We start from the raw sequence: 13,346 nt of genomic DNA, 5'->3' as shown, positions 1-13,346 counted from the left end.
ACTGTGCTGTGGAGGCTTGGGGTTCTTCTCTCAGGAGAACTGTACCTGGCTGTCTTCTTCTGTAAGGAAACAGCCACTGACAGCACTTCTCAGCTTTATTAATTCAATGAGGTTTCTAAAATGGTGGCGATTACAGGGCTTCTGTGAAGTCAATTTTGGCTGTGTAAATAACTACTGCTCTCTGAGAAACCACCTTTGTCTTGTCTTTGGGCCTTAGAATAAACATTTATTCATTGGCCACCATGTCCTGGTATGTACGTTTATATGGGGAATGCCAGAGAAATTTTGGGTCCATCTAGCTCTGTGGTTCTCAACCTTCCTAAAGCTGAGACCCTTTGATACAGTTCCTCATGTCGTGGTGACCCCCAACCATAAAATTATTTCATTGCTACTCCATAGCTATAATTTTGGTACTGTTATGAATTGTAATGTAAATATCGGATAAGCAGGGTATCAGACATGCAATGTGATCCATAGACTGAGGACCACTGATCTAGCTCACTAGAGACCATTTCAAAACGGCAAGTTGGCTCTTAGTGCCCTCTAGTGGTCAGTCCTTTTTGTGTCAGCAAGAACTCAAGAGTGAATCTGGTTTTCACTCTACTGGAGTTGTGGCTCTACTCATTCTAAGACTGTCTCTCATTTTTTACCCATTGGGAGTCACTTTAATCAAGTAAAAGTCACTTCATAATCAACTAAATAGAGTTAAAGAGTGGATTGATGTAAAGTATCAGGCTGTGCATGGTGGCCTAGGATGCCTGTACTCACAGAACTTTGGAGGCTACATCAGAAGGGTCACGTGTTCAAAGTCAGCTCGAGCTACCAGTGAGACCCTGTCTCAGAAGCAACCACAGACCAACAAAGCCAAACAATGACCCAGAGTTTTTGTCATCTGGGATGTAAAAGCCAAATCAGGCTATTGAAGAGACGTGACTTCCATATGAATATTTAGAAAACATGAAAGTAAAATGCCTGAAATTGTTAAGCCATGAAAACACTGACGTGGCTATTTAAGTAGGGATTAAGGGAAGATGTTCACCTATAAAGATATGTTTCATGGTAAAATGTTTGATCAGATTGGACAGGTGAAAACATTATTTTGTCTATAGCCAAAAGTGATCTGAATATATAAAGTGGATGGCTGAGGACATCACATGCTTTGGTTGCAGGACATTAGAGAAATCAAGCTGGAACTGAGCTGGAAACTTCTTCCCTGCTGCCTGGAAATAATAGTGGCAGAAAGTGCTGTGCAGGCTGCTTGAAAATTGTCTTCCACAGTTTTACTCAGTAGCAGACGTCACATGCTCCCTGACCTGCCAGGCAAGATGAGCTGGTGCAGTTGTGGCATGGGTGTTATGTGAGAAACCAGCCATATTCTGGGTTCCAGACCCACTCTACAGGGGTGAATTCACATCTGATACCACAAACCTAGTCAAACCCACTCTTGTACAAGTCCTGTGACCTCTAGGTCACAGCTGCTGGGATCCAAGAGTGCACTGGCCATGTTGTACATGGAAGATTCCCATTCTCGCTACTACTTCTGGGTCCTACGTGAATGGTGTTTTGTGGAAAGGGACCATGACACTTTAATTTGTTGCCTGCAGCTCAGGAAGGAACGGTCCTTTGTATTCAGAGCCATTTTCTTATTGGTGCCATCTGTGGGATAAAGTTACTGCACCTCCTCTAGGAGTGACCACACCCATATAAAGGCACACTCCTCTTTGTGTAGGGCCTTGCATTCAAAGGGGAAACAGCTATGGGAATTCCTCTTCTTGGTCATAAAATCTAACAATGGCTCAAAATATTTACTGTCTTTCTTTTTTAAGATTTACTCTCTTAAACTATTCCTATTTATGACATCAACAGGAAGTTCACCACTCTCTTTGAAACTGTCTTTCCATGGATGCTTCATTTTCTTCTCACAAATGATGAGCTTAGGCTCCATAGGTTCTCATTACAGGAGATTAAGAACGCAACTCGAAAAACAAAAAACAAAACAAAACAAAACAAAACAAAACAAAACAAAACAAAACAACAACAACAACAAAAAAGAACGCAGCTGCCACATGCATCGGGTAATGCCTCTAACAACTATAATAAATATGTGTGATGTGGTCGGTGTTTGTGGCCTCTTCAGCACAGCTGGAAAATTAGTCACCTGACTGATGGGGACACCCAGTGCCCAGGAGATGGCAGTGTAGGATAGGCTGGTGCCAGGCAGGCGAGAAATGTGGGGCCTCAGAAAGGTCTCATGATTCTTCTCACTATTTTCTTTTTTCTTCCCTATTCTTTTAGCAAACAAAGGGACAAGTTCTTTCTAGAAACTCTAGCAACAACAGAACATCTGTAGCTGGAGAGTTTCTCTTGGGGTCCCGCCAAGCCCCTGCAGTCCTGCAGCCCACTTATAAAATAATCACTCAGATGCTTGTATTACTTGTAAACTGTATGGCCATGGCAGGCTCCTTGCTATCCAGTTCTTATATCTTAAATTAACCCATTTCTATTAATCTATAAGTCGCCACATGTTCCATGGCTTTACCTGTTGCCTTTACATGTTGCTCCCTGGATGGCAGATGGGCGTCTCTCCCTCAGCCCTCTTGTTCCCAGCATTCTCCTCTCTCTTTGTCCCACCTATACTTCCTACCTGGCCACTGGCACTTTATTTATTAACCAATCAGAGCAACACATTCAGAGCATACAGAACATCCCCACAGCACTTCCCCTTTTCTTTTTTTTTTCAAAAAGGAGGGTTTTAACTTTCACATAGTAAAATTACATATAACAAAACAATTATCAAGCAAGAATTATATTCTATGGGACACAGAGAGAAGTGACTGAGAGACTCTAGGCCTGTGGACTGAGGACAAATGCCCCAACTTTACAAAGGAACTTTGGATGACTGTCCAGGCTGCCAGTTATCTCTGTCTACTCTCTCAAGACTCCTGAAAGTTGCTTTCATCCTTCTCCCATTTCTCAGGTAATAGTATATCCTTCTGGGGTCTTTGATGTAGTTTAAGAGTAGATAGTTATAATTTCCTTAGTTATGATAAAAGATAAGTTAGATATGAAATCTTAGACTCACAAATATAGGATAGATAGAATATCTTCTTTAATTTTGCCAATAGAGTAGATATTATAAATAGACTAGATATTTTAACTGTAATTCTTGCTTGATAATTGTTTTGTTATATGTAATTTTACTATGTTAAAGTTAAAACATTCTTTTTTGAAAAAACAGAAAAGGGGAAGTGTTGTGGGGTACTCTGTATGCTGTAAATATATGTTGCTATGATTGATAGATAAATAAAATGGTGAATTGGCCAGAGGCCAGGCAGGAAGGATGGTGTAGGTGGGATGAGGAGAATTCTGGGAGGTAGAAGGCTGAGGCAGAGAGCCGCTGCCAGCCACCGCCATGAAAAGTGAGATGTAAGGTACTGGTAAGCCACGAGCCACATGGCAACTTATAGACTAATAGATATGGGTTAATTTGAGGTATAGGAACTAGATAATAAGAAGCCTGAGCCATTAGGCCAAACAGTTTAAATAATGTAAGTGTCTGTGTGTTTATTTTATAAGTGGGCCGTGGGACTGCTGGGCTCGGCGGGACCCAGAGAGAAAACTCTAGCAACAGAACATCTCTTTCTGGGAACTCCACACTAGTCTGCACTTCCACAATGGAGGTCATTTTAAAGGCAGATGGATAAAAACAGAAATTGTTCTTTTTCTATAACATAGTTTGGCATCAATATAAACCAGGAAGTAGAGAAACTCAGCTTAAAAAAGATGGGCCCTTGGGCTATGATAAAACCTTGCAGTGAGATTTCACAAGAGGAAAGAAAATGGGCTGAGATTCCTGGTGTTTAGATATTCATGTCCTTGTGTCAGAGCCCAAAGTCATGGGGACTTGTGAGGTTTGCTGAGCCCCATGCTTGTGGAAACAGAGGGTTCCTTAGAGGGTTGGGGTGGTTTTGAACATGATATACACAAGTTCATGTGTTTGAATAGTTGGTGGTCCCTTTAGAATATGGAGTCTCTGTAGGGTAAGTGGGTAACTACTAAAAGTCCTTGAGGTTTTACACCCTGGCTCCTTTCTGTCTGCTCTTCACTTCCCAATTGCAGATGCAATGTGACCTACTGCCTGCATTCCCGCTGCTGTGCTTTCTCAGCCATGATGGACTATGCACCCCCCTGAACTGTAAGCCAAAATAAACCCTGAGTTGCTTTGGTCAGGTGCTCTATGTCACAGCAAGAAGGAAAGAAACTAGGGATTTCTCAGTGGGCAAAATGCTTGCTGGGCAAGCAGGAGACCTGTGTTGGAGTTCCCAACACCTGTATAAAATGCCTGCCACCTCCTCAATACATTGCCCCACCACATCTGAACCTTGTGCATCTTCAGTCAGAGTGTGAGGGAAGGAGTGCCTGAACGACATTGTCTTCTCATGACCTGCCTCCCCAGTTTTGTGAGGGAACATTAGATGACACTCTGCTTGCAGCAGCAGAAAGTCTCAAATATGACAACAGAGCAAAACCAAGCCCTGATACTTGGTCAGTGGCGTGCACAGCATCTTAATGCAGCTCTGGTTTTCTGGATCTTTTTCTTCTATACTGTTGTGAGTTAGTGGTGTCAGCTGGCTCCTGACTAAGGAGAAATACTCTCACATGGAGGCTGGGAGCTGATCCTTTGCTGTTTGCACCACTCACATTGACAAGGTGCAGATGAGGCTACACTTGAGGACGGGCCAGCACAAAGACACTGTCAACGGTTCTAACATTGAATTAGTATGGAGGACACCACCTGGGTTGCTCCTTCATTGCTAAAAACCTCAGAGGGTGGCAAAAACGAATAGTGTGATAGAGAACAGAAGCAAGCAGAGGAAGAGAAGGTGGGGGAGAGAATATCACTGAAGCTGAGATTCATGCCAATCACAGAACAGAACATTCCAGAACTGCTCAAATAAAGGAAGACTGTGACTAGCTAAACATGAAACCAGGGCATGATGCTGGGGTCTGGAGGCTGCAAATAGATGACTACAAGAACTAGATGGAGACCTGCAGGGTGCCCAGAGATGTTGCTCAAATTCCTAAATGGTCTGTTACAGGCCACAGGGATATGAAATAGAAGCTCAGCTGTATGATAAAGCTATACCTTGAAGGATCAAGGAGTTCTTCTGGAGGAAGCCATATATCTAGGAATATTTGGTGTTATTTGGCTTTTAATATATCAGCTGATTCTTGCTTTGAATTTCTTGTGCTCATAATTTCCCCAAGAACAGTATGTATGGACCATTTCTTAGGCATATACGCTTAAAGTATTTGGATAAGGTCATGTAGACAAGGCTTTCTGCCTCCCGGCTCTCTGCTCCCTTTTTAGCATTTGAATTGCATATCTGCCTTCTGCAAAAATCCCATTTAGCTAACATCCAAAGACAGGGCCAGCTCCAAACAAAGTATCAAAGGACAAGGGATGAACAGAATAGCTGGCCAGACTACCTGCTAGATGCCTGAAGACCCTGAATTAAGGTAAAACATCCTTGTGGGAACATAGCCTGATTCCTAGGCCAAGCACCTGGCTTCTGGGTGCATAGATTTGCTTCTTGTGCAAATCAAGCTCAGATCTCCCCTCCTCTTACAGCCCTAGTGCAACTTCTCAGAATAAAAAGATTTTCTTCATACCAGATGCTTCAAGCTGTGTTGAAAATTGACTGGCAATCAGTACTCCTCCCCCACCCTGTCAGAAAAACTGCAGCATAGGAAAATAGAGGCAGTTTTATCTTAGTGACTTATAGATTTCTTTACCCAACCACCTGTAGTTTGAGCACATTTATGATAGACTCATAACATTTTCACCTAACCACTTATAAGAATGTATTTCTAGCATGCAAATTCCTTTTCTGATTTATTCCAGCCCTTACCTGACTCCACCTCTATTCATTCCCTCTTTGAGTTGCAAATGAAGTCAACCAGAAAGGCTCTGATGGGGACCTTGCAAGTCTTGTATTATAAACATGAGAGTGTTGCTGTTTGGGGGAGATATAGACAGGTTCCCTGAGAGGACAGGTCAGAATTAGGGTGGCAGATGAATAAACCAGTCGGATGGAAGAGCTCCGTGCATTTAGATTCTTTTCCCGTAAATCATTCGCTCCGTTAGTAGCATCTCTTCTGGGCCCCTGGGAAGGAAATTAAAGAGACTAGACCTCAAAATTTCTGAAAATGGTCTTTTAATAAAAACCCAGGGCCAGATATTGGAGTAAATGCTCAAAGATCAGAGAGACAAAGGAACAAGCCACTGCCATGTCTCACCTCTAGGACTCCTCAGCCTGAAAAGCCTTTGCCAAAAGAGATTCAGCCGAAAAGCATTTAGTTCCTGTCTCCTCACACCTTACATACATTTCTCTGCCCAGTCATCACTTCCTTCCTAGTGCTGGGATTAATGGCATGTGTGCTTCCCAAACACTGGGATTAAAGGTGTGAAATCTCAAGTGCTGGGATTAAATCCCAAGTATTAGGATTAAAGTTGTGTGCCACCACTGCCTGGCCTCTATGTTTAATCTAGTGGCTTTTTCTGTTCTCTAGTCTTCAGGCAAATTTTATTAGGGAACACAATATATCACCACATTTCCCCTTTTTTGTCTAAAATAATAAAAGGTTATAACTAATATAAGAAAAACTATATACAATAAGTACATACAATATATACAGTCAAGAATTACATTAATGATGTCCAGTCCATTAACATTTGACAGATTCAGAGAAAATACTCCATTATTTATCCTATTTGGGTGAGTCCAAAATGTTGTACCTAATTCACTTTCTATCCTAACTTGTGTCACCAACTGAAAACTATCTTTTACGTCTTTCAAACTTATACAGTTTACACCTCTTTAGTGAGTTTCTTTTCTGAAACTGTTAACAAGGAAAACTGTAACTATAACTATCTAGTTTTCAACTCCCTCAGAGACCCGAGAAGGATATAATATTATCTAAGTAAACAAGAAGTTCAGGCAAGCAACTTCCAAAAAATGTGAGAAATGACAGAAACAGTTGGCTGCCTGGACAGTCACCCAAGGTTCCTCTGCAATGTTGGGGCACCCATCTCTGGCCTACAGGATTAGCATATCTGACAGACTCATCTGTGAAGCAGGATTTTCTGAAGGGCTGTCCTACTTTGTCTTTGCAAGGTGCAGCAGTCCTTTGTTTTGTGTGCTGCTTGTCCTTTTGGACAGCATACTGTCAGCAGTTGAGGTAAGGGCACTTTCTGGCCCAGCAGCTAACTTTTGCCACAAAGAAAGTAAACTCCATATGGGGTTTTCTTCAATGCCCATCATTTTCTCTGAAGTAGATTGGTGCTGCCAGGAGCAGACTGCAGCTGAAAGTTTTCCATTGTCCTGCCCAGCCCCGCATGGTCCAGACAAATCTCTCTCACCCATGGTCATGCAGCCACATATAAAATAATCGTTCAGAAGCTTAATATTATTTATAACTGCTTGGCCATTAGTTCAGGTTTATTACTGACTAGCTCTTAACCCATAATTCTTATATGTTTAGCCATGTGGCCTGGTGGCTTTTTTCAGTTCTGCTTTCACATCTTACTTTCTCTGTGTCTGCCTGGGAACTCCTGACTCTGCTCTTCCTCTTCCCAGCATTCCTTTAGTCTGCTTGCCCCACCTATACTTCCTGCCTGGCTATTGGCCAACCAGTGTTTTATTAAACCAGTGTACAACAGCATTATCCCATGGCACTTCCCCTTTTCTGTCTAATCAAATAGGAAGGTTTTAACTTTAACATAGTAAAATTACATATAACAAAACAGTTATCAAGCAAGCATTACATTTATAATATCTAGTCTATTTGTATTTGGCAAAATAAAAAGGAAAATATTTTATCTATCCTATATTTATGAGTCTAAAGTTTTATATCTAATTTATTGTTGGGAACCAAAAAATGGATGACTGTGCTCTGACCTTTCTTACTTGGATGATCTGACGTAACTACACCCTTGGCAACCGTTACTAAGTTACAAAAAAAATAACTCCCGAAAAAAAACACAAAATGTACCTTTAGATTAATATACTTTTAGAATAACTTCCTTGAACATGTTCAGGTTGGTCGGTTGCACAAGCTTTGGACCAAAGAGACCTCACCCTGACTCTTTGTCTTCAAAGAGACCACACCCGGACCCTATTCTTCTATTCTTCAATTCTTCAGAAACTCTCACTCCCCTCCTTGTCCCCTATTCATTTCTCCTATCTACCAGCATATATAAACCTGCTTCCCCTTGCAATAAACGAGACCTTGACGCAACTCAGACTGACTTTGTCCTTTTTACACACTTGGTCTCCTTTCTCTCTCGCCCCCATTGGTCTTTCAGGAGGTGCCTTCTCGAGTCACACCTAATAACCTGGCCTGCTGGACGGGTTGATTTATCTCTTATTATAACCAACAAAAACCATAATTATAACTATCTAGTCTTCAACTATATCAAAGACCCCAGAAGGATACAATATTATCTAAGTAAACAGGAAGAACATTATAAGAAACTTCCAAAAATCTAGAATGACAGAGACAGCTGCCTGCCTGGACAGTCATCCAAAGTTCTTCTGAAATGTTGGGGGGTCCATTTTCAACCCATAGGCCTAGAGTCTCTCAGTCATTTCTCTCTGTGTCCTGTAGAATATCTGGCAGTTTCTTCTGTGAAACAGGAACCTAAAGGGCCATTTTGCCTTGCAAAGTTCAGTGGTCACCTTCCTGTGAGTCCTGCATGTCCAGTCAATACAACATTTTGTCAAGGAGTCCAGGCAAGAACAGTTTCTTGCCCAAATGTCTATTTTTGCCAAGAAGAAGATAAACTTCATATGGAGTATCTTCAATGCCCATCTTTCTCTCTGAAGTAAATCAGTGCTGCCAGGAGCAGACATGTCTCATTGTCCAGAAAGTCTAAGTTTTTAAAACATTTTCAATGCTATATTCTGTAGGATTTTGAAGTGTTTGAAGATTACCTACCTAACTGAATTATATCTATGTATACCTAATTGAATTATATCTATGTATATCTAGAAAACTTAACATTACTATAAGTCTGACTATCATAGAAGACTAATTATTAATCTGTATTTTTTAATTATCCATTACTATTTAAATGAGCTGCACAAACATAATATCTTAAGAGTAGAAATATACATATAGTATAACAAAATTAACTTTAAATTTGTATCAATAAACTAAAATCTATACCAATGTAAAACATTTTAAACAAGTTGCTCTTGTTTTATCACCCTTTTATTCTATATTATCTATATCCTATATTTCCATATCATATCCCCCTTTCTTCTTTTAGAAAGATATCGACTATGGCCAATAACAATTTGTAATCAACAACCTAAACAAAGACAAACATCCATAATCTATTTTTTTGGTAATATGGGAATAGTTTTTTAGGTTACTTCCTGCTGATAGAGGGCGCTATATTCTTATGGGGATCCTGAGAAAATTAAGAATTATGGTCAAGTGCTGACTATGATATTGTATTCTCTGAGCCAGTTGCCTTGAAGCTGTTTTTGGATGTTGGAACATCTGAGCATCTTGGGGGGGTGGTGTCTTCCTTGGTCAAACCATATTAGTCTGGGAAGCAATCCACAGGTTTTCATCTTCTATGGAAACAAAAGTAGAACCTCTTTCCCAAAGCAACGTATCCTTAGACATTAATTTTGAAATTGAGATACCTTTAAAATATATATATTGATTTAACTCAGCAACTTTTACAATCAAATGTCTCTCTGCAGTTAAAAATCCCAAAGACAACATAATCCATACTCTCTGTGTGATTTCTATCTTTCGTGGCTTAATTTTTATATTACTTTTACTGTCTTTTTAAAGACTATTTTCTAAAAGTATCTATTTTTATACAACTGTCTATATTTCTTTTTCTCTCTCTTTTTCAAGCCTATGTACATTTTTACACACACTGTAAACCATTTAAAGTCTTATTCCACCTGAGTCTGCCTTATTGTGAATCTATTGCTTTACACTGCAGTGGTCAGTACTGAAGCAGCAGCCTTGGCTGCTGACTCCGCCCATCTCAGCTTTTCAACATGGTGGAGATAATTCACCTCCAGCTCTGGGAGCCATGCTCTCTGCTGACTTTGGGAGGCAGTGGGTCTATGCTTCTATCAAAGCAGTGTGTAGCCCAGAAACTTTTTTTTTTCATCTGTACTAGCAAATGCTAAAGCTACCACGCACTGTACTGTTGCAGCTTGGAGAAGCCTCTGTGTACCACTGCAGGAATCCACCATGCTGCAGGACAAGCCCACACACCACGGACCCACCATAAAGTAGCTCAAGCCCACAGTCTCCTGAGAGAAACTACTAGAAAGCTGTTTTAGGTTCCATTTTAGAATGGAATCTCTCTCTCTCTTTCTCTCTCTTTTTTTTCTAAAGCTTTCTCAGGTTTTAGGTGGAAACTCTTGCCTCATGTTTTGGCACCATTTGTAGCCAGAAGTTTTGCTGTGTCCCACCTGGTCAGTAGCTGCTAAGACCCAATTAAACACATGGAAGCTTATAGTAATTAAAACTGCTTGGCCATTAGCTCAGGCTTACTACTGATTAGCTCTTACACTTAAACTCAGCTCACTTCTGTTAATCTGTAGGTCACCACGTGTTCCATGGCTTTACCTGTGTGTCATTACATGCTGCTCCCTGGATGGCGGGCTGGCATCTCCTGACTCAGCCTTGCTCTTCCCCAAATTCTCCTTGTCTGCTTATCCTGCCTATACTTCCTGCCTGGCTACTGGCCAATCAGTGTTTTATTAAGCCAGTATACAAAAGCATTATTCCACAGCAGCAGACATCTCTCATTGTCATAAAAAATCTATGTTATTAAAACATCTTAAATGCCATATTCTTTAGATTTCTGAAGTGTTTGAAGATGACCTTTCTGTCTAAAATATATTTGTTTGACCTTGAAAACATACCTAATATGACTTCAAGTTCAATTGTAGTAATAGGTGACTAACTACTAATTTCCATTTCTTTATACCCTAATTAGTTGGTAATAATAACTTTCAAGGACTAGTAATTTGCATTATGTTGTTAAATGAACTGTATAGGTACAATACCTTGAACAAGATTAGAAATATATGTACAGTATTTTCTAACAAAATCAATCTCAAATTTGTACCAATATACATAATTTGTATTCAATATACAAAAATCCAATCCAATGTAAAATATTTAAAACTAGTAGTTGCTTTTAAAAAGTAGATTCAATAATCTGCCTTTTTATCTTATCATATCCATATCCTCCCTTTTTTCTTTTCAGAGTAGATTCAATAATCTACCCTTTATCCTATCATTTCTAAATCTTTTTTTTTTCAGAATAGATTCAATAATCTACCTTTTATCTTATCATGTCTTATCCTCTTTTTTCTTTTCAGAGTAGATTCAATAATTTACTCTTTTATCCTATTATTTCTGTATTTTTTTTAGAGTAGATTCAATAATCTACTTTTTATCCTATCATTTCTATATTATATATTTCTATGTCATATCCCCCTTTCTTCTTTTAGCAAGAGATTGATTATGACCAATAACAATTTTCAACTAATCCCTAAACAAAGACAAACATCCATAACCCATTTTTGGGAATGTGGGTGTAGTTTTCTAGGCTACTTTCTGTGGATTAGGGGCACTGGTAGTCTTATGAGGACACAAAGAAAATTTAGGATTATGGTCAAGTCCTGATTTTAGTAGTCTGTGAAGCTGTATCATTTCAGCAAGCCATCTCAATATTGCCCTGAGCAGTTTGTAGTCCAAAGCCGACGTTTGGGTGGCTGTTGTCAGCTTAATGGCATTATCATTGTCCTGAAGGAATCGTTGTTGTGGAGTCCCATCATACTTTTTGGAGATTTCAAAGGTTGCTGTTAGGCATGGTCATGGTTCACTGTAGAAAATCTTTTCCGTGGGACATTTTTTTTTCTGGATGGTTTGTCCTTTTTCTTCAAATATCTCATTTGTCCAGTGTTCTTCAGATTCCTTAGCCTTCCTTCTCCTGAAGGACAAAAACAAAACCCTTCCCCAACCCTAACTTTGGAGAGGTTCCCTTTTTATTCTTTATCAATTTTGATTTATGGTTTTTCCTGAATTTTTTGTTCTCTCTTCTATAGCTGTTCTATCACCCTGAGAAATATTTTTTTTTTTTTTTTTTTACAACAGGCATTAGGTTCTTTAATTGCTCTGGTAAGGAGTTTCTTCCATGATGGCAGGAAAGGACTGAATGGAATTTGACATGGAGGCCTGTGAGAGGCCCCTCAGGGAGTTTCCCAATGCCAAAGGCATGGGATTACCTTGTCTGTCCCTTTTTGACCTGCATTCATTGGTCCAATGTCTGCCTTTGCCACACCTTCTGCATAATCCAGAAGGGAGGGGCTTTCTATTGGGATTATTCCTTGAAAAAGCATTGTTTCTAGGAATGCCCTGTTTACAGTCCCTTTTTAGGTGACCTCATTTACCACAACTGAACATTTGACATTACTATTTTTCTTCGAACCTCTGGAAATCACCTCTCGTATCCAAGCATCATCATGGTCATGAGAGTTAATATTAATTGTATCTTGGATCCATTCCTCCAAGGGTGCTGATCTTGCCTTTATTGGTCTAATTACTCTTTTGCATTGTGCATTAACATTTTCAAAAGCCCAAGATTCAACTATTATTTTTCTAGCTTCTGGATTTGGTATCATTATATTTGCTGCTGAAGTCAATCTTTGTAAGAAATTCCTGAAGGTTTCTTTGGGACCTGTATAACTTTAGTAAATGACTCAATTTTCTTTCCTACTTCTTCAATTCTATCCCAAGTATTCAAGGCTGCCATGCAGCATAAAGCCAGGGTGTGGTCATCATATAAAGATTATCTTTGAATATCAGCATAATCACCTTCTCCGAGAAGTTGATCTTGAGAGATTTTAAGACCTCTAGCCTACTCCATTGTTCAATTGTCTTAGTTTCATCTTTCTACCAGGTCCTCCATTGTAATTTGGGAACAGTCTGTAAGACTGCTAAAACCAAATCTCCCTAGTCTTGAGGGATAATTCTATTATAAGTTGACCATGAGCTTAACATCTGCTTCACAAAAGATTAGTGGATGCCATATGAGACTATTGCTTCTTTGAATCTCCTCAAATCTAATATTTGCATAGGAGTCCAATCAGCTTGTACCCAGTCTTGGGGATATCTGTTATTTGGTAGTTCCTGTAAGGTTACTGGATAAATTAAGGTTGGCTGTTTGAAAGTTTTGGCTGTTTCTCCATAACCTTATAATGCGATGCTGAAATTGGTTTTTTAAATTTCTCTGT

The sequence above is a fragment of the Peromyscus maniculatus genome, chromosome 13 (assembly GCF_049852395.1).
Source record: "Peromyscus maniculatus bairdii isolate BWxNUB_F1_BW_parent chromosome 13, HU_Pman_BW_mat_3.1, whole genome shotgun sequence".
NCBI classification, from domain to species: domain Eukaryota; kingdom Metazoa; phylum Chordata; class Mammalia; order Rodentia; family Cricetidae; genus Peromyscus; species Peromyscus maniculatus.
The sequence above is the reverse complement of the archived record's forward strand: the minus strand, read 5'-3'. Positions refer to the sequence as shown.